General features: G+C 50.0%; 2 protein-coding genes and 1 long non-coding RNA gene across 3 annotated transcripts in view; 1 reads left to right on the plus strand and 2 right to left on the minus strand.

Annotated features, from left to right (window-relative positions):
* The window catches only part of LOC139605272 (zinc finger protein 436-like), a 134,152-nt gene that overhangs the window by 94,154 nt on the left and 18,200 nt on the right, over positions 1–21,798 (plus strand). The gene's annotated exons all lie outside the window — the stretch shown is intronic.
* The window catches only part of LOC139605281 (zinc finger protein 585A-like), an 87,944-nt gene that overhangs the window by 39,696 nt on the left and 26,450 nt on the right, over positions 1–21,798 (minus strand). The window lies entirely within an intron of this gene.
* On the minus strand, positions 16,354–18,269 carry LOC139605285 (uncharacterized). Its single transcript, XR_011684312.1, has 2 exons — positions 18,020–18,269; positions 16,354–17,033 (listed from the first exon to the last, which is right to left on the minus strand). It is a non-coding gene; the product is annotated as an uncharacterized lncRNA (long non-coding RNA).

The raw sequence follows: 21,798 nt of genomic DNA on the forward strand, positions 1-21,798 counted from the left end.
GCTCTCCCAGGCTTGCATGCTGATCCAAACACAGCAAAAGATGCTAATGGCATGCCAATTACCATTGAGCATCTCTCTGGTGAAGGCCAGTGGTCTTCACCCTGAATCCAAGCTACTGCAATTCCTGTAGAAACACTCGAGAAAGTAAAGGAAGCAGCTGAAAAAGCATTCTTTTCCCTCCAACCTGAGGAGCCTTTTGAGCCCTACAGTAAGATTAAGCAGCTACCATCAGAGCCTTTTCTGAAATTTGTAGAAAGGTTAACTAGAGCCATTGAAATCCAAGTTAAAAAAGAGAATGCAAGGGAAGAGGTTTTAGAGGAAATGGCATTTACAAATGCAAATGAACAGTGTCGAGCGGCAATTTTGAGTCTCCCTCTAGAACCTCCCCCTACACTAAAAGGTATGCTTCTAGTCTGTAACAGGAAAGTGCCTCTGATGAGTGTTGTTGAAGACACCAGACCAAGGCTCCTGCCAGGACCACCTCAGCCTGTCGCCATTGCCAGCCCTGCTCCCATTCCCTCAGCACAGCAGCACCCTGGACAGCAGCGACGACCAGCAATGGTGGAATGGTGGACCCCACAAAGCCATGCCTGCTTTGCAATAACCTTGGGCACTGGAGTAACCAGTGCCCCCTGAAAAAGCAATTTGATGAATTTAGAAATGGCACGGGAGGAAAATTACAAGCACTCCCAGGGGGTCAACAACAACAAAAAAACTGAAAGAGGAGCGCCGGCCTGCCAGGTGTGCAGACACAAAAAGAGCAGGCCAAGGGAATAAGGGAAGCAAAACAAACCAAGCGCGCTGTAATATCTCTCTTTCTGTAAGTGAAGCTTATGCTTCAAAGACCACGTCTCCTGGTCCACTGTTGAAAGTGAAACAAAATAACCTTTGTTATGATTTAGGTGAACCTATGTTAACCAGGTCTTCTGTCAATGAGCCTTACAGGTTGCAGCTGACAGAATCACTCCACCTGAAAGACACAGACTGGCATTTTGTCTCTGTCAACCCAGAACAGAAGGGCACTTGGCACCGAATTCGTTGTAAGTACATCGTCATTGGGGACACCAAACACACACCACATGAGATTGAAATTGCTCCAGGAATGACAGCATCAGATCCTGAGCAATTTGTTCTCGGGCTGCACTGTTTCCACCCACCCCTGTTTCTTCCCAAAGGACAAATTGTTGCACAAGCTATCCCCATGCTGTTTTTGCCTAAAGGCACCGAAAAACAAGGGCCCACAGTCACCCGGGTCCAAGTTATTGGAAGAGATAAACCCAAATTATAGTGTAATGTCCATGGGAGTGGGGAGTCAAAACGCATTGAGATGCTTGTAGACACAGGTGCAGAGTGCACAGTGATCCCAGCACAAGACTGACCTGCACATTGGCCTTTGCAAAATGTTGCCGGTCACATTCAAGGTGTAGGAGGCCTGCAATTGGTGAGACAATCCAAAAGCATCATCTAAATCGAGGGACCAAACAGACGATTGGCAAATATCCATCTATTTGTGTTAGATTATTCGGAACCTTTGTTAGGGAGAGATTTAATGGCCCAGTGGGGTGTCACAATTGATATTCCAGACTCTCCACAGCATTTTTGTACAGCGGTCATTGAACAACAGCGCCCCACCCAAAAATTGACATGGAAAACAGACAAACCAGTTGAGGTGAAACAGTGGCTGCTCAGTAAATAAAAAATAAAGGTGCTTGAGGAGCTAGTGGAAGAGCAACTGAAAAAGGGTCACATTGTGGAGACCTCGTCCCCGTGGAACTCTCCAGTGTTTGTCAATCAGAAAGCTGACAAAAAGAGATGGCGGCTCCTCCACGGCCTCCGACAAATTAATAATGTCATTGAAGATATGGGCTCTCCCCAGCCTGGTATGCCATCCCAAACAATGCTTCCTCAGGACTGGAAATTAGCTGTTATTGATATAAAAGATTGTTTTTTCCATATTCCCCTCCACCCTGACGATGCACTGTGTTTCGCATTCTCGGTCCCCACCATCAACATGGAAGCCCCTATGAAAAGGTACCATTGGACAGTTCTCCCTCAGGGCCTTAAGGTTTCCCCAGCTATCTGCTAGTGGTATGTCTCTTCCCTGCTTTCCCCAGTGCGTGCAGCCGCAGTAAAGGCCATCATCTATCATGATATGGATGATATCCTTGTGTGTGCCCCCAATGATGATCTACTCACACATGCGCTTGGCCTAACGATCAATGCATCGATTGTTGCAGGGTTCGAGCTCCAAGAAAAGAAAATTCAAAAGATGCCACCTTGGAAATATTTGGGCCAAGAAATTGGAAATAGGACCATTGTTCCTCAAAAGCTAGAAATCAATCCAAGGACCAAGCCCCTTTTGGATGTCCTCAAGTTATGTGGGTCTTTGAATTGGGTAAAGCCATGGCTCGGTCTGACTGACAAAGACCTTGCCCCTCTTTTCAATTTATTGAAAGGGGGAGAGGACCCGGGTGCTCCTAGGTCTATTACCCCAAAGGCACGGAAAGCTCTAGAAAAGGTTCAGATTGCAGTGTCCACAAGACAGGCCAACCGATGTCGGCCTGACCTGCCATTCAAATGTATCATCTTAGGTAAGTTGCCACACCTCCATGGAATTATTTTCCAGTGGGAGGAAAAACAAACACCTAAGGCAAAGGACACACCTAAAAAGTGCCAGGACCAGAGGGACCCTCTCTTGATCATAGAATGGGTTTTCCTCAGTCACAAAAGGTCCAAGAGAATGACAAAGCCTCAGGAGCTGGTAGCAGAACTGATCCGGAAAGCAAGGACCCGGATCAGGGAGTTAGCAGGATGTGACTTTAAGAGCATTCACATTCCAATTGAGTTAAAATTGGGTCAAAATACTATGCAAATATTGGAACAATTGTTACGAGAAAATGAAGTGTTGCAGTTTGCTCTGGATTCCTACTCAGGACAAATTTCTGTCCACCGGCCTGCCCACAAAATGTTCGAACAAGATGTTCAATTTACTCTGAAATTGAGAAGTGCTCTGAGTAGGAGACCTTTAAAAAAGGCTCTGACTGTCTTTACAGATGCGTCCGGGATGTCCCACAAGTCCATTATGACTTGGAAGGATCCTCAAACCCAGCAGTGGGAGATGGACATTGCTGAGGTGGAAGGTTCACCTCAGGTTGCTGAATTGGCTGCTGTTGTTCGGGCTTTTGAAAGGTTCTCAGAACCATTCAGTCTGATTACAGATTCTGCATATGTGGCAGGAGTAGTGTCCAGGGCAGATCAAGCAATACTGCAAGAAGTGCCTAACATCGCACTTTTCAAATTGCTCTCAAAACTTGTAAAGTTAGTCACTCGCCGGGAGCAACCATTCTATGTGATGCACGTCAGGTCACACACCAACTTGCCAGGGTTTATTGCTGAGGGCAACAGAAGGGCAGATGCTCTTGCTGCACCTGCAGTGATGGCCACTCTTCCAAATGTTTTTGAACAGGCAAAAATCAGCCACCAGCTTTTCCACCAAAATGCACCTGGCCTGATTCGTCAGTTTCACATCACTCGAGAACAGGCCAAAGTGATTGTGGACATGTGCCCAAATTGCCAACAACATGCACTCCCTACAGTGAGTACGGGAGCAAACCCTAGGGGGTTGAACACTTGTGAACTGTGGCAAACAGATGTTACACACATACAGTCATTTACATGGCAGAAATACGTTCACGTTAGTGTAGATACCTTTTCTGGAGCGGTCTATGCTTCTGCCCACACAGGAGAGTCATCTAATGATGCCATTAAGCACCTCTTACAGGCTTTTTCTTTCATGGGCATCCCCAAGGAGTTGAAAACTGATAATGGGCCTGCCTACAAATCCAAGGATTTCGGGAGCTTCCTGCAGCAATGGGGAGTAGAGCACAAAACTGGCATGCCCTACTCCCCTACAGGTCAAGCCATTGTAGAAAGGACTCACCGTGATATTAAAAGAGTCCTGGACCAGCAACAACAGGTTCTGAAGGTGGAACCTCCCCACATCCGGTTGTCCAGGGCACTGTTCACAATCAATTTTCTGAATTGTTCCTTTGGCAGCCTGAACCCGCCCATCCTATGCCACTTTGGGGGAGCAGTCATACGTTGATGAAAGAAAAGCCTCCGGTTTTAGTAAAGGACCCTGAGACTTGGAAGACGGTAGGACCTTACAAATTGGTTACTTGGGGACGTGGATACCCCTGTGTGTCCACCCCCTCTGGGTTAAAGTGGGTTCCTTCCAAATGGGTAAGGCCCTATGTTCCCAAGGTCTCAGAGAAATTGACAGAAGTGCCCCAGGTTGCCAATGCTGCCTGGAGAAGGAAACGCCGCACACGTTCTCTGGAGGAAATTCCATTTAAGCCTCCTATCTGGAATAGTTTGCCTTAAGTTCCTTGTACCAGTTTAGATCCCACGGTTCGTGTGTAGCCTCAAGACGCCATGAGACCAAGCCTGCTCCTCGTCCTACTCGCGATAATCCCACCAGCGATCTCCTGGATAGTCCCTCAGCCCAAAGCACGTATGGACTACCTTGGCAAAAGACCCTGGACATCAAGAGAGAAACTGACCACTGGCTGAGTGGTCTGTTCAAAGGCTGGGGACTCTTGGGCTCGTTGGGATCTATTCTGAAAACTGTGTTTTTAGTATTGTTTATATTAGTTACTGTTGTTGTAGTTGTTAGCATTGTTTTTGGACTCGTCAAAGGCATGGTTCTCAAGTTGATTTCAAGGTCATCTCCCCCTCCTGAAGTTTACCATTTGGAAGACCTTAGTGATCCAATGGATGACGTGGAACCCTCAGTGGAAAGCACTGAACCTCCTGCAGAGGAGGAACCAATTTACCAACCATGGTTTGGCAAGCACTCTGCAACAAAAACCCTGTCCTCTTCTTTTTAAACAAAACTAGGGGGAGATGTTGCAGTGTGATTTCCTGTTTCACCTATCCCAACCTCTCAGGTGTGCCAACCTTCCCCCTGCCCCTGTTGCCCTCCTGCCTAAGAGCTGTCCATCAATCTTAACATTCCAGCAAGGGAATCGTGTGGTTGGCAGAAGTTCAAAAGATGCCCCTCATGTCCAGGCTCATTGGCCTGTCCAAGTGTCTATACCCTTGAGCCTTCCACTCCTCACACCTGGTTGGCCCTCACCTGTCCCTTACCCTCCACCTGTCCCCGGGGCTTAAAAGCAGACGAGGCCATGCGGCTGGGTTCTATTTGGGAGCTGTTTCAGAGGTCTACCATGCTGCAATAAAACTCTGGATAAAGACTCTATGATAGAATCTGCTCTTTTCTCATCACTGTCGCCTGAACCTTTTAGACCAGAGGTAAACTGAGTTCCTACTTTGCCTAGATTTCTTCCGAGTGCCTACCTGCAGCATCCAGCCGGCCAAAGGTACCTCTGGGGTGAAACGCCACAGCTGTGGCCGTTGGTCCAGAAGCGAGGGCCAGATGAAGCCAGGCACGACACACCCGGAAACAACGGATTAATTATTCTATATTTCTCCACCCCGCTGTGTTCCGTGCACAGACAGAGAGGAAGAAGGGCAGCTCAGGCTGCAAAGGTCCCTGTCCCACTGCTCCAGTTGCACAGCAGCGTGGACTTCAAGGCCGTGTCCAGCACACTGAAGGGGAAAAGGAGCCTGGTTTCAGAAGAGCCAACTGGAGTGTGCTCTGAAGCCAGCTGTGAGGGATTCCAGTGCAAGCATCCAGCCAGGGCAAAGGAGCTTGCAATGCCACAAGTTTCCACCAAGAGCCTCCTGAAAGCACAGCAATGCTCTATCCCTACCCAGGGACAGGAAGAGGGCAGGAGCAGAGACCATGGTGGCCTAGCAGTGAGCTTTGTCTGTGCCTAAAAGCAAATGAAGCAGCAGCGGCAGCGGAGTGGCTGGGACTTGAGGGTGCCAGCGTCCCAGCAGCCGCAGCGCTGTCGGGCAGTGCCTGCACGCTGGGCGCGCTTCCAGCAGCTCTGCTCTCCCCACAAGCGAGGAATCAGGCAGCCCCTGCCTGAGATGCAGGCAGAAAGCCAAGCAAGTGAGAGCAGAGGCAGGGGCCCCTTCCCATCACTGCGGGGCAAGGCTGCAAAAGAGCCGCTGTGTCTTCCTGCAGAGACCTGTGCTTGGGCTGTGCTGAGCCCAGAGCCGGCCAGCTTGTGCTGTGCTGTGGCAAGAGCCTTCTGGGCAGGCAGGCAGAAGTGCTGCGTGCACAGTGGGCAAGGGGCTGAGGAGAGCCTCCTGCGGGAACAGGGCTCCGCTCCCTGGCTGGCAACAGCCTGCTTTTGCTGCCGTCAGCGCGGGCAGGAGTTCTGGCACTTGAAGGGGCAGCGGGCACCTCTTGTTTCTAGGGGGCCCAGGGCTGGCACCACAAGGGACACGAGGAAACAGACTCGGCAGAAGGAAGATGAGCTCCAGCTGGAGTGCCTGTGCTCCAAGGTGCACGAGTAATTCAGCCTTGCCAGGCTTTCTTACGTGCATGTTGGTGTTCCCTGGGAAATGGAGGCATTTGGGGAAATGCCTTTGGAAGAGAGGGGCTTGCTTCTCAAGCCAAGTGCTTGCCTAGGAGCCCCCAGTGAGGTAGGTACAGCTGGCTCCCTTTGGCTCCTTGCGCTCCTTTCCATCCTTGAGGCCCCTTGCACTTGGCAGAGGGGCGTGGCAAGGGAGAAGGCTGTGAAGAGCAGCTTTGGCATCTGCCTGGGCCTGCAGAGACCAAGGCAAGCAGCAGTGGCAGGGTGTGTCCCCCCTCTTGGAGCACAGGACAGAGGGGGATCATCTGTGTCCAGCCCAGAGCCCCAAATGCCTCTCAGAGAGCTGGGAATTCAAAGGCCTTTCTGCAGACACTGATGGCATCTTGCCTGGATTTGAACTCTTGGCAAGATGCCTTTGCCTCTTGCTTGCTGGAAGCTGCCTGCTCTAGGGCTGGCAGCCAGCTGGGCTGTGCGGGCAGCGTGGAGAGTCCTTGCCGAGCACTTGGCGGGTCATGGTGTGTCCAGGGCTGTGTTAGACACTGGTGTGTTAGACAGGCGGGGGCACCTTGGCTGGGGAGGGGATGGCCCCGGGGCACGTGGCAGCGTGTCCCTTTGTGACACGGTGCAGCGGGGTCACCGTGGGAACGGAAGGGACAGCGTGTCAGAGCACAGGCGCTGACATAGGCTCTGCCGTTGCCGCGGCCACGCCACAGGGCTGGGTGCATGCGACGGGACAGGACGGGACAGAGCGGTGCTGTGAGGCGCCCCCGCACAGCTGGCTCGTTCCTCGCTGACCCGGAGCTTTTCCCAGGCGTTCCTCCTGCGGCTGGCCTCACGGCCAGACCTCGGGACTCGCTGACTCGGAGCTTTTGCAAGGCATCTCCCATCCCTGCGGCTGGTGCCCTGGTGGCCAGGCCGTGGCACTTGGCGAGCTCCATCGTTCACCATCGGTCACTCATCGTTCCTGTCATTGTGGCAGGAGCCCTGGAGTGCAGGACTTGCTGTCCTGTAGCCTTGCTGAGGCTCCTCTGTTGCAGGTGCCTGCAAGGCACCAGTGCAGCACTCGCTGACTTGGAGCCTTGCTGAGGCATCTGTCTGGAAGGTGCCCTTGAGGTCAGAGAGCGGGATGGCGGGCAGACTGCTCAGCCTGTTCAAGGCCCTTTGGGGCAAGAAAAGCAAAGGCCCTGCAGCTGGCCCAGCGCAGCAGCCTGCAGAGCCGGAGCACTTACAGCCGCTGCAGGATGGTGAGTGGCAGAGCTGGGCCGCAGGGCCGGTGCCTGCGGCCAGCCTGTCCCCATCCCATCCCATCCCATCCCATCCCATCCCATCCCATCCCATCCCATCCCATCCCATCCCATCCCTGTGGCCATTCCCATGGATGGGACGGGACAGGGGCTGGGGCTGTTCTCCTGATGGCCGTACTCCGTCCCCTGGGCACGTGGGGGGTTGTCCCTGCCTGGGGAGCGCAGGGCTGGCCTGTGTTCTCTGGCCTCTCTGGCGGCCCCTCAGCTCTGGCTGCGCTGGCTCTTTGGCAGATGCAGCCAAGGAGCGGACGCAAGAGCAGGAGCCCAGGCGTGGCCGCTTCCGCAGAGCAGCGCAGGTACCTGCAGCCATCCCCACCTGGGCCGGGCCTGCCGGCACTGCTCGGCAGGGCCCCACGCTTGGAGCAGACCATGGAAGGTCCCTCTCTTGCCGCCCTTCCTTCTGCTGCAGACACTGCGGAGGTTGCTGCAGCATCGGCGCACAAAGAGCGGTGGCCCCGCACCCGAGGGCACGGCCGAGCCCGACTCCAGGCCCGGCCAGCTGCGGGCAGAGGCTGCTGCCAGCACAGCGTCCTCTGACCTGACTGCCAGCTCAGACTGGGAAACTGATGAGGGCTGCCAGGAGGCTGACATGGCCCTGATGGAGGGCATGGCCACCAGCAACACCATCACTCAGGCCATCGCAGAGACTGAGGCCATGCCCACGCTGCCTGTGAGTCCTGGACCCAGTCTGGAGTTTTTGCAGAAGGGTTTTTATTCTGCGCAGCAGCCTGGGGTCAGGGCCCAAGGCCTCCCAGGATGACGTGGCCCCTCAAGCCATGTCCGCTGGGCCCCCTCAGCCCCATCACACTGGGCTGGGAAGGCAAGCACTTCTTGGGGGAAGCTGGGCCACTTGCTGCCTTGGACGGCACTCCAGGTCTTCCCCATGCTGCTTCCTGCAGGTGCAAGCCGCGGTGAGAGCCATGCTGCAGAGACTCATGTCCTGTGAGTCTGTGGACGCCGGGCTGCAAATGGCCATTGTCAGCCTGACTGAAGAACACCCGGGCCACGTGGTGATGAGCCTCCTGCGCTGTGCCCCAACGTGTGACGGGTACGGGGCACAAATGCCTGGAGAGCTCGGTGCTCACTGGCCCGTAGGACCCCTGGCCCTGTACAGCCTGTCCAGCGGGCTCTGCCAGACAGGCGGAGAGCAGCGGCACCCTGGGGCCCCTCTGTTTCCTGAGCCTGCTGCCATGCTCCCTCCCGGCCCCCTGCAGCTGCACGGGGCACGGTACTGACGCACAGCTCTGCTCCCACAGAGCGGCGGCGCTGATGTGGAGAGCCATGGGCACGTCAGCAGTAGCCGTGGAGGAGGTGCTTCCAGCGCTGCTCTCTGCCATAGAGGAGCAGCCAGCGTACGGCGGCTTCCTCTGCAGCAGGGACAACCAGGCCCTCCTTGCCCTGGCTGTGAGTTTCTGGAGCTGGCCTATGCTGGCCTTCCAGGTGGCCTTCTCAGAAGCTCTCCATGCTCTCCCCAGCCTGCAGCTCCCTGCCTGGGCTGAAAGCTGAGCTAGGGGCAGCAGGCTGGCTGCTCCCCCTGCCTCTCCCCTGGGGCCCTGCCTCATGGACACCTCGGCGCTGAGCGCTGCCTCGGGCTGCTTTGTCTCTTGCAGGCAACTCTGGTGCTGTGCAGGATTGCATACATGCCCGAGTGGCACTATGCAATACTCCTTCATTCTCCGCACCTGCTTGTGGCTCTGCTCTTGCGAATTTTCATCACCACAGAGCAGAGGGCAGAGGATGTGGAAAGCCAGAGCTTCTGGAGAGCGTGCTGGGAGGAACACGGCCTTGCCAGCCAGCCCAACAGGTGCCAGTCAGCCTGTCCTTCCCACTCCCTTGCGGCCAGGGCCAGTGCTCCCAGAGTGACCCGGCCTTTGCTCGGCACACAGGTTTGCAGTGCAGACCATGAAGGCTCTGCTCTCCCAAGTGGGCTTTGGCAAGAACCTGCTGGCTCTGGAGCAGACGCAGCTCTGGGACGCCCTGCTCTGTGCCCACACCCAGCACTATGCAGCGGGCCTGCTGGCCAGGTGAGATCCCCTACTCCCCGCCGCCAGCGCCAGCATTTGTGCCCCGTGCCCGGAGTGCCCCACGCAGTTCCTGGGCTTGTAAGCAAGAGGGCCTTGTCACCCAGGGAGGGCCCAGCAGACTGCAAAGGGCTGTCAGAGGAGGATGCCCAGCAGCAGCCGCCTCCCAAGGGGCCCGTGTCCCCTTGCAGAGTGCTGGGCAAAGATGGGACCTGTGTGAGTCACTCCTGGGAGAGGTTTGCCCGCCCGGCTCAGGGCCTTGGTGCCTTTTTCCCCTGCCAGGGAGATGCGCTCTGCCTTGAGCCCCTTGTGTCCCCACATGGCCTCGCACCTGCTCAGCCTGCTGGTGGGGAAGCAGCCCCGCTGGCATCTGCCTGCTGTGGCCTTCTTGCTGGAGGTGAGCCTGATGGCCAGCGCTGCCCGGCTGAGCTGCCTCCCAGCTCTCGGGCCTTTGTCTCCCGCTCCCTCCTGGCCATGGCAAGATGGCCCTGGCAGGAGGCTTTCCTTGCATTCCCTCAATCTGGCCTCTGACCGTGGCTCTGTTCCTCTCTCTTGCAGCTCTTCAAGCCCTCAGGGAAGATGAGAGCCCATCTTGCATGAGCCTAGGGATTCCCATCAAATTCCAAAGAAGATCTGCAGAACTTCCTTTGTCTCCTGCATCACCTGGAGCGGCCTCCCTCAGAGATTTCCAGTTCCCATCCAAGATGGGACCACCTGCAGGGCAGAAGGGACCAGCTGCAGCTCCAGGCACAGCTCTGGCTGCTCCCAGCTGAGCCTGTGCCAAGCTCCAGCAGCTCTTGCCAGCTGCCTTCCTGTTGGCAGCTCCTTCCCTGCGGCCCTCAGGCCCTGCCCATGCCCTTTTTTACCTCCCAGCTGACACCTTGGCTTTGCTTTCCCCTAATAAACTGGTTGGCTTTTTCACTTGACCCGCGTCTCTGTGGAGCTGAAGCGGCGCAAAACCTGAGCCCGGGGACATGCAGGGCCCTGCTGCCCTTCTCCTCCCCGCTGTGTTCCGTGCACAGACAGAGAGGAAGAAGGGCAGCTCAGGCTGCAAAGGTCCCTGTCCCGCTGCTCCAGTTGCACAGCAGCGTGGACTTCAAGGCCGTGTCCAGCACACTGAAGGGGAAAAGGAGCCTGGTTTTAGAAGAGCCAACTGGAGTGTGCTCTGAAGCCAGCTGTGAGGGATTCCAGTGCAAGCATCCAGCCAGGGCAAAGGAGCTTGCAATGCCACAAGTTTCCACCAAGAGCCTCCTGAAAGCACAGCAATGCTCTACCCAGGGACAGGAAGAGGGCAGGAGCAGAGACCATGGTGGCCTAGCAGTGAGCTTTGTCTGTGCCTAAAAGCAAATGAAGCAGCAGCGGCAGCGGAGTGGCTGGGACTCAGGGGCGCCACTGTCCCAGCGGCGGCAGCGCTGTTGGGCAGTGCCTGCATGCTGGGCGCGCTTCCGGCGGCTCTGCTCTCCCCACAAGCGAGGAATCAGACAAAGAAAAGCAAAGGCCCCGCAGCTGCCCCAGCGCAGCAGCCTTCAGGGCTGGAGATGTTGCAGGCGCTGTAGGACAGTGAGTGGCGGAGCTGGGCCGCAGGGCCGGTGCCTGCAGCTGGCCTCGTCCCATCACATCCCATCGCATCCCATTGCATCCCATCGCATCCCATCCCGGAACGTGATGATCTCTTAGATCCTTTCCAACCCAAAGCATTCCATGACACTGGTTTTTTTAGAGTTCTTATAACTGGCACCTTGTAACATTCATCTCAACCATTTAACAGTAGTCAGGAAATTAGTATTAGCATTTCTTTATTACATACATTTAAAGTGTGTAGAACAAAATACATAATTTTCAGGTCGGAACTGTAGCTTTTAAAAACTTTTTATTTCAGTGGGAATCCTCAAAAATCTCCTGGAATTTTGTATAGTTTTTTTCTATGAGTAAGTAAAACTGCAGGAAAAACAGAAAGGCTGAAATAGAGGATTAAAGGTACAGGAGCAGGACTGTCTGCCTGCAGTCCCTGAAAAACATCCTGCTTTGGTTGTTCGGAAGCTTTTCTTCATTCACCTGAGGCTTAGAAACGGAGTCTCTGGCCAAAACTCTCTGTCCAAAGAATTCAAACTTCAACCATTTTACAAAAGATGCCAAAGTCCCTCCTACTTAGTTCTTTGTGGATTCCTAGAGAGGTTGTGCATGACCTGCACACAACACAGAAGTGGGAATGATTTTTGCAGATAATCTATAATATATGGATGCATATTTTCCAGGCAGGTGACAATATGCAGAGACTTCTCTCTTCCCCTTCCATAGCATTCATTCTCTCTAATAGGTTAAGAATCTATTCAGAACTGACTGCCACATCTTGATGGAAAATATTCTGGATTATTAGATAAAAATCAATCTTCTCATTAACCCTCAATGTAGTTCAGTTTAGTAGACAATATTATTTCCATCAAACAATATGGAATATGATGATATTTGGGTTGGAGTTTGTTGGTTAAACTATGACAGGATTTGTTTGGTTTTTTCCCTTCTTGTCTTTACACACAAATTGCATGAGATTTATTTCTTTTTTCTCTCCTTCTCCTCTTTCGGTAGGTGGAGATGATTGGTGAAAAAAATGATTGACAAAATTTTTTTTTTTGGTATGTATATATCTATTAAGAGAATTGTAATAGATACACAACTGTTAAAGAATCAATAGCACATTCAAGTTGTAAGGAATAGAAAAGCTGGGCTCTAAGAGTTTCATTTTGGAATTTCAAAGGGTTTGAGTAGATGAAACCAGACTGAAAATATTGCGAGAGCACAAACCATCTGCAGCAGTAAACCAGTAGGAATCACTACAAAATTGCTTTATTGACAGACCTCTTTAACAACAGCTCAGACTTGGAAGAAAGTAATGTCTTTAAAATCTCTCTACAGCTGAACAGAAAAAAACCACTTCTTTTGTAAAAGATGTCTTCTACCTCATAATCAGGAAAAAGTGACATAAGAGTTCAACAACATGATGATATCAAGATCATCAAATGAGACATGTAGGTAGCCAGGGCACATTTTTGGCAGAAATTAGGTGGAAAATAACTGTAGAAAATGGATGCTTCTCTTTTCTTCCAAGAAAATGAAACATAATTCTCCTCAAAATTATATTTATGAAAAATTTGTCTCATTCAACACACTCAGCACTTTCTGAACTGCCTGCAGCCACACTATGTCATGGTAATTTCTCCCATATGCTTGTTTTGGAAAACTTAGTGAGTCTCCTCTCTATAATATTTTTATTTTTCTAATTTGGGTACAACTTTAGAATTTCTTTAAAATTGTGTTTTAACCTTGATGTCCTTGTATCATAAACATTGAACCTCTTTTTGCTCACAGAGCAAGGGTTGGACATCTGTAAAAAAATCTAATCTTATAGTTTTGGCATATGGCTCGCAGTGCTGAGCTAGCAAAGGCTGTCTGCTATCCTTTAGAGCCAGGTACAATTCCTATCAACATCCTTAAAATAACTGTCTCACTGGCTGTATGGGCTTGGGAGTAGATCCTTCAGACAGGAAGAGAAGGATCAGCATTATGTGATGTCAATTGTTAAGATCAAAATATCAGGCAACAGAGTTTCATAAGCAGGCAGAGGACTCTTTCTGTTACCAAATGGCCCTGGACATGTGGAAACCCAGTAATTTCCTGACCTTACTGATGACAGGGACTGACTTCACTGTGACAGACAATCACATTTGTGATCCCTTCTCACATCCTTCTGTATGTCAAGGCCAACTAAAAATAGATTTACATTACAAAATTATCAATAATAATAAATCATTAACAGACCAACAAACAAATAAAAACAAACCCCCAGCCAAAAACCCCAAAAAGGAGTGTGTCTCTTTCCTCTGGTTTTATGTGACAGGGTAAATGCAGACACAATAGTGAAGGAAAGGAGTCTTTAGGTTCTTATGTGAAGGAGAGGCTGTCAGAAGCTCCAGGGCATGTTTTCCTATCAGTTGGCACCTGTGTTCTTTGTGAGGTAAGTCTGATTAAATGACCTTCTGCAGTCCAAAGTTGCAGTAGGTTTTGCCTGAAAAGTTAGGTGATATTTTCCTTTGGCTAAGAAAATAAACTAACCTACCTGATTCAGAAGGACTGCCTTTGTTAAGGAAAAAAGAGATGCTGGAGAGTTAAAATGTACAATCTTACCCCAGGATATCACACAGTGGGTTGCACAGTAAAATTGCACTTGAAAATAAACCAAAATAAAGTAAAAATAAAATATAATTAAAAACAAAACAAAAAGAAAACATTATTTGGGGCAGTAATGTATAAAAATATTACAGGTTTTTCTGTAACCTGGCATGCACAGTCTCCTGAGGGACCACCTAGTTCATTTCTACAATATTAATAGTGGACAAAAATGAATATGATAAGCTAGAATAAAACAATGAACTCCTATGAGCTGAGCAAAGCTGTGTGGGGGATGGTTGCAGCAGGAGTCCACAGGATGCCAGGAAAGCTGTAAAGTCAGGAGCTTGGAAGGCAACTGTCATTTCCCCATGGTGTTTAAAACTACTGATTAATGGAGAGTGATGTTAGTGTTCTTCAGCTAACCTTTTTCAGGGGAAAATAAAGTCACTTTCAAACACTATTCTCTGTTCAGCTTGTTGTTTGTGAATTCTTCAGGCCTGGGGATCTCCATTAGCAATTCTGTTTATACAGTTTGGTTTATTAAATATATACACCAAGGGAAATAATTTCCTTTTATTTGCAATCTAGACTCAAGGCACTGTAGAATGATGTCTTGTTCTAAACTCAGTATGTAAAAATGAGCTGTTTTTTTTTTTTATTTTAGGAGCAAGAAAGTCCCATAATTTTCAGATGATGTGTTCATAACCTCCACTTCTGAGGTGTCCTTTTTCAAAATACAATAAACTCAGCATCCTTTTGGAACCCATTATGGGAGGTGTTTCCATACAGCAAAAAGTTACCTTAAACATCCTAAATTTAATGAGGTCTTTATACAAGCATCTGTATCACTGAAGTCACCATAGGCAATGTGTGCTAAATTACACTGAATAAGGATGGAGACACTGCTGTCAGTAGTCCTAGCAGATTTTAACACAGAATTTCATTGTGTATGGCTGACGCATCCATTCTGTTTTACTGCAATCTGTTCCCCATATTTGATTAACCTTTTTAGTTGGAAGTCTCTGCCCAAGTGAAACATTTAGTTCTATGGAATGAAAGTAATACAGAGATGCAAAGTGTCAGGCAACAAGCAAGGTGTTCTGCCAAACTGTTCTGCAGTTTGAGCTGGCAAAATTTATTTGTTTGTAACTAGAATTTGACAGGAAAATGTGTATTTACTGAAGAAAATACGTTTCCCAGTGGCTAGAAAAAATATCCATACCATCAACATTTGGAAAATGTTGATGTAGTATTTCATCACAAATGCTGCTTAGCCACTCACGTTTCCTCTCCTTTGTGTTCATCAGACCTCTCAATCAGAGTACTTTTCTCATGAAATATTGTAACTAAAGCTCTGATGAAGTATTTTGATGGCTCACCAAGGATGGAGCCCATGTATAACTGAGGAAAAGCAGTGAGAAAGAGCCATGAAGTGCTATATCCTAAAGTATAGTTCTAGTTTTAAACAGTAATTTTTTTTAAAAAATATGTCTATTTCCTCTGGGAAATGGATCCCCTCTATGTGGATGCCTGTGCGACACATAACAGATCTAGGGGCATTAAAAACCATCTTGTAGTGAGGGTGCATGGGATTAGGTGTGTAGTCCCTCTTGAGAGATTTGCTGGTAGGTGCCAGTATCATTTGCTTCACGAACCTAACAAATAAAAATAAAATCAAGCTACTAGTGTTCCTCAACATCTCTATTATTAGCTGCTAGAAGATATAGACATCCTTTTATTAAAAAGCATGACTGGGTGGGGTTATAAGAGTTATTTGAAGAGCACTTGGAATATCAGTGTTGCACTGAGCATGTACACCTGTACCGTATCTTTTAGTTTCTTAGGTTCTTTGTTATCACCTTGCAGATGTGTTTTCCTTCCACAGTGACCATCATTGTTTCACAGTGTGGTGAACAAATCTCAAGTTCTTTAAAGTGCATCCTTGAACCTTATCTGCTCCTCTTGCCACTTCTGTCTCTCTAATTGCCCTGTGTGCAAACCACCAGGATGTGCTCTAAAAGGCAAATCTTGTCCTCCCTTCAGCACATGCAGAAGACTCCAAGTTTAGCAGAACAGCAGTGGAGTTTCAGCACAGCAGAGATGAGGATTTCTTTCTCATTTCCTAAAGGGAATCACTCAGCATGCAGGAATTTAGTGTCACTGCCCAGGAGCACCAGTATTTTTTGGAAGGAGACCATCACCCACTCGGTGCTTCTATAGGATGCTGGTACCCAGTGTATCTGTATAATGAGTCCTTGCTACTTACCAATATAGTAGGTACCTGAAGAGGTGTCTCAGCAAATATCCCCACCAAAAACTTTGACAACTGTTTCCAATTCCAAAATTTTGTATTGGACTAGTGTGATGGTGTTCACAGGGGTCTCATGTTGAGGGAAGAGACTAGGATCTGACTCCATGTTTCAGAAGGCTTGATTTATTATTTTATCATATATATGACATTAAAACTATAGTAAAAGAACAGAAGAAAAGGTTTTATCAGAAGGCTAGCTAAGCTAAAAATAGAAAAAGAAAGAATGATAACAAAGGTTTGGGGCTCGGCTCCCTGTCCGAGCCAGCTGGGCTGTAATTGGCAATTAATTACAAACATCCAATATGGGCCAATCACAGATCCACCTGTTGCATTCCACAGCAGCAGATAATCAATGTTTACATTTTCTTCCTCAGGCCTCTCAGCTTCTCAGGAGGAAAAATCCTAAGGAAAGGATTTTTCATAAAAAGATCTCTGCAACATGTCACCTTTTTTTATTTTAGTTAAATTAAAAAGAAAAGTGTTTGTAATTTTCTCTGCTGGGCTCAAGCAGAGGAAAGAACAAACACTTAACAGATTATCTGTTGCCAATCAAAACCTCAATCAAGTGCTGATGTGGAATGATGAGGGAAATTCTTCACCTGTAGAACATAAAATTCTAACATATCACTAAAACAATCTTACAATATAAAAAAATGCAAAAACAATGCAAAGAAAGTCCAAGTCCGAACAGCTGAGTTTCAGGAAAAGTCCATGGAATGAAGATGGTCCTCTTTGACATCTCTGAAAGTCCTTTTTGGTTCTGAAACAGGCTTGCAGAATCCTGAAACAACAAATTGCTAAAGAAAAATCCACCAATAGTTATCAAAAATCCATTGACGGTCATCAAACAATTTCAGACAATTTTTAGAAAATATCTGGAATGTCTTGGCCACAGCCCTTTATTGAACCACTTGGGCTAAGTTTTTGGCTCTTCAATGCTTTTGAGCTGCTACTAACTCTTTCAACTCTTTTATGTAATTTGTTGTTTGTTTGGTTTTTTTTACTTGGAAAAGCAGCAGCAGCAGAGAGGCCTGAGAGGCCTTGGGGAACCCTGGCCCTCTTGGAAGGATCAGGAACTCCAGACCTGGCCCACAGAACGGTGGCCAGGGTCCTGACGGGGGAAGCAGAGCCCCCAAACCCAACATCTGGCTGGGCGGTGGCCCTGGCCCAGGTTACCGAGCCAAACAGCCCAGGCCTGGCCTTCAAGGCGGGCTCTGTGTTCTCACAACCCGGCACCCTGCTGCCAATGCAATGGCAGAATGAGTGACCAAACGCTTCCTTCCCCCTGAACCACCGACCCATACCGGCAGTGGGGGAATAGAAGCTGTCCCGAGAATCTTCGTCTTGGATCTGGGGATGTTTTTTCCCCACAGCAAGCGAGCGATGGTTGCTTTCCACTGTTTCCCCTGCCTCTGCAATGCAAATGCAAAAGGTGTTCCCGTTTCCTGCCCCACGGCACCACGCCAAACCCCTCTGGGCTGGGGACCAGAGGCAGAACTTTTGGGAGCCAGCTCCCCCACGCTGCTGGGGCGCACCAGGGATGGCAGGCACCCCAACCCCCAAGGGGGAACCACTGACCAAACACCCACCGGCCCGCCAAAAACGGTGAGTTTGAGAGCAGGCAGCCGGGCTGTGCTCACAATCAGCTGCCGAGCCATGCCTCCCCCACGGAGGACGAAGTCCCCAAAGGCGGCAGAACCACCAGGGGCAGCTATGGGGGCAGCAGGGGTGCAAGAGGTGTGCAGGAAAGCGCCACCGTTGTCTTACTTGGCTCCTGGAGCGTCAGCGCGGGTGTGAGCTCTATCCCTGCAGGAGGGGATGGCGGGGACGGCACCGGGTTGGCCCCCACCAGTGCTGCCAGCACAGTTGTGAATGTGACTGCCATCTGTGATGCAAAGGTAGTGGGCTGAGGGCTGGCAGCAACTTCTGCCCCTGGCTCCATGATCGGCCTCGTAGGTGCAGTTGCAGAAACCGGCAAAGCCAACATGGGAGATGGCGGGACAGCTGGGGGGGCGGCGAGGTCAGCCTTGCCTTTGAGGCATCCGGAATCGACTGAGCAGGCACAGTCACTGAAACAGCCGGAGCCACAGGCAGGGCTGTCTGGGGAGGCGGCCGTGCCCGCGGGGTTGGTTGGGGCGGGACCCATGGGCCCGGGAGGCAGTGCCATGGGGATCGGTGCCGCCTGCGGCGCTGGCTGGGGCGGGGTCCATGGGACTGGCCAGGGTGGGGTGCGGGGGGCTGGCCGGGACAGGGCCTGTGGCACCGGCCTGGATGGTACCCATTGAGCTGATTTTGATCCCCCCTGAGGGCAATGAGGGGGGAAAAAAGTGGCTCCGTTTGAGCATGTTCCAAAGGTGCAGAAAAAAACTTTTCCTCGGTTGTGGGCAAAGCCTCACACCCCCGTGATTCAGGGGGGCTGGGAACCAGCCGTTCGTGTTCCTGGACAGGGTCCTCTCCTTCCGGGTCCAGCGGGAAGGGAGCTTGACCTCTGCAGTCGGCAATCCACTGAAGTGAAGCTCCTTTCCATTTCAAAACTGGGAAGAGAGTTCTGAATGATGGATAAATCTGGGGAAATCCAAGTCCCTGGTCCAGAGAATCTTTGAAAATGGATTCCATGCATTCCCATATGTATATATCAAGGGCATAGAGCACATCCATGAAAAATCCATGGAACTTTGCCCATCGGAAAAACTCATAGAAATGTCTCTTCACCATAGGAACTCTGTCCTCATGACCCCATTTTTGCCAGAGGGCGATAAGTTTCTCCTCTGAGGGGGAGAATGGAACCTCTGCCTCCGTAGGCACCCTCTGCCATATCCCAGCCCACATTGTGCAAAGGGCAGCACCATCAGAAAGGGAAGAGTTAACAGTTCCTTGTGACAGTGTCCTCTGGGCTTCAGCAGGCTGTTCTGGGCTGCAAAGCTTTCCAGACATCTTCTCTGGAGGCTTTTCAAAAGGTTCTCTTTGTGGTCAGCCTTGGCTGTGAACTCTGTCCAAATTCAGGATCCTCAGTTCTTCAGCTCCTGGCTAGAATCCACTTCTGTGGTCACTTGTGAGGTGACCATCAATGCCACACACTCAGGGTTTACCCAGTGTAGCAATGCTCCTCTGGGGTCTCACCAAGTGATGAATTCTTCTTTAGTCACTTGGGGTCACTATCTGTGACTGTGTTCACAGGGGTCTTAGGATGAGGGAAGAGACACGGATCTGACTCCATGTTTCAGAAGGCTTGATTTAGTATTTTATGATATATATTATTTTAAAACTATACTAAAAGAATAGAAGAAAGGATTTCATCAGAAGGCTAGCTAAGAATAGAAAAGGAAAGAATGATAACAAAAGCTTGTGTCTCAAACAGAGAGTCCGAGCCAGCTGACTGTGATTGGCCATTAATTAGAAACAACCACATGAGACCAATCACAGATCCACCTGTTGCATTCCACAGCAGCAGATAACCATTGTTTACATTTTGTTCCTGAGGCCTCTCAGCTTCTCAGGAGAAAAAATCCCAAGGAAAGGATTTTTCAGAAAATATCATGGCTACAAGCCAGGTTGTATAAGCCTCACGTCCCCATCGTACAATGTCTTTGTGCAGATTACGGAGACTTTCATACGGCAGGGACTTGGTGATGATTGCAACCTCTGGCTCCCCTGGGGGTTGTGAGGGCCCTGCATTCTTATCCTTGTCTGGGTGCTTTGGTTTCATCTTAGATCTCCTTGTTTCCACAGGGGCGACTGCTGCTGGCTGTGACTGCCCTTGCAGTTCAGCTGGAACCTGGACAGTTGTAACATCTGTGGGTTCCATTGCTGCACTATTAGACTCTCCCTCTTCAAGGCTGGGGGAGGGCTTCTCACCAGCTGGGGAAGTGTATTCCTCCAGCATCTGGCCCATCTCATGCATCTCCTTCACCAGATCCCCACCCAATCTGGGTATTTCATATCTGGGGGGGGCTGTGGGGTAGGGTCAGGCTCTGGGGCAGCAGCATCCCTAGGCTCTGGTGGCATGTCAGGTTCTGGGGTAGGTGTCAGGGTGGTTATCCAGGCTAATCTTCCCTTTTCTCTAAATGCTAAATGGAACAGGCCCATCAGCAACACCAGCCACTGTATGATAACATTAATATTTAGAGTGGATTTCAACCCTTCAAAAACTGGTGGGGCAGACCCAAAGAGATGGTCAAAGGGTTGGGAGAAAATTTCCCCTGGTGTCATTTCATTACTGCAGGTGCCAATATTAAGTAACCCCAAAAACATACAGTTAGTGTGTGATAGCTGTGAATCCATGTGCCTGCTTTCTAGAGGTGTCCCAGTCTCTCTGCAAGCCTCTCAAGTCCCTGGGCCTTACCCGGGTCGGCAGAGAGTGGGGGGGTAGCCCCACCACGGCCGACTGCGGGGAGACACTCTCTGTGCCCCGAGGGTGCTGAGGGCACTCAGGCTGGTTGCCTTCGCTGCAGCAGAGACGACCGAGACGTCGGTGGAAGAGGAAAGGGGCCGTCTCCCAGCAGGGGATATTCCAAGGTTTTATTAAGGAGTCCCGAGGGAGCTCCGATACCCCAGGGGTCTCCTGCCGAGAGCACTGGGGGATGTCCGGAGTTCACATTTAAAGGGGGGAGGAAACTAACATAGATAAAATCCTACTAACCAATAGGTATCTCTGGGGGATGGGTGCTGGGGGGATAGACATACAAAACAGCGTATGGGGCAGGACTTGGGGGGCTGACCCTTGGCCCCTGGCTAATCACTCGACAACTTGGACCGAAACTTCTAGGTAAGGGGCTGGGATGTCGAGGTGACTGGCAGAGAGCCAGGGTGGGGGTTTTGGAGATCTTATCCCAGGAAAGGGATAACACAAGTAGAGGGAAAAGGAGGGGGGGGGTACAGTCTGGGATAAACCATTTGGGAAAAACATGGGAATACAAAACAAACTACTTCAAAGTATTACAAAATATAAGAACGCACTACAACATAGAGGAAGTTAAAAATCCATGAATTCCTCACCTTATTCATCCATAAAACAAACCGGATAACAGACACAGTAGCCTTGGTGACAGGACCCAGGATTACATAAGGGCCTTCAAATGGGAGAAATACAGCCATGATCATGTGCCACCCAAACCAGGGTAAGCTGGACCACATGGTGTTGCTTAATGAGGTTTCTATATCAGCACACAAAAATTAGATTACTCAAGAACTGTTATTCCCTTTTTATTCCTATGCCCTCGAGCCGCACGTTGGGCACCAAAATCTGTCTTGGTTTCAAAAGACGGGTGTCTGCTAAGGAAAGCAGGAGCCTCCCCTGAAATGGAAAATGTAAAATGTAAAAAAATGGCCCCCCTCCCCTCCCAGTTTCTATAAATTTTAAATTAAGGGGCTCTCAGGCAAAAAATATGGGAGCAGGGAATAACAGTTTTTTAATAGGGAAGAAAATAAAAAGATAAAATATAAAGATAAAATAAACAGTGCAGTAAACTAAAACAACACTGACAGAGTCAGAATGCAACCTGACACCCTGTTGGTCAGGGTGTTGGTAGCAGTCCAATTGGAAATGT

The sequence above is a fragment of the Agelaius tricolor genome, unplaced genomic scaffold (genome assembly GCF_023055355.1).
Source record: "Agelaius tricolor isolate 1412-34295 unplaced genomic scaffold, bAgeTri1.0.p SCAF_63, whole genome shotgun sequence".
NCBI lineage: Eukaryota > Metazoa > Chordata > Aves > Passeriformes > Icteridae > Agelaius > Agelaius tricolor.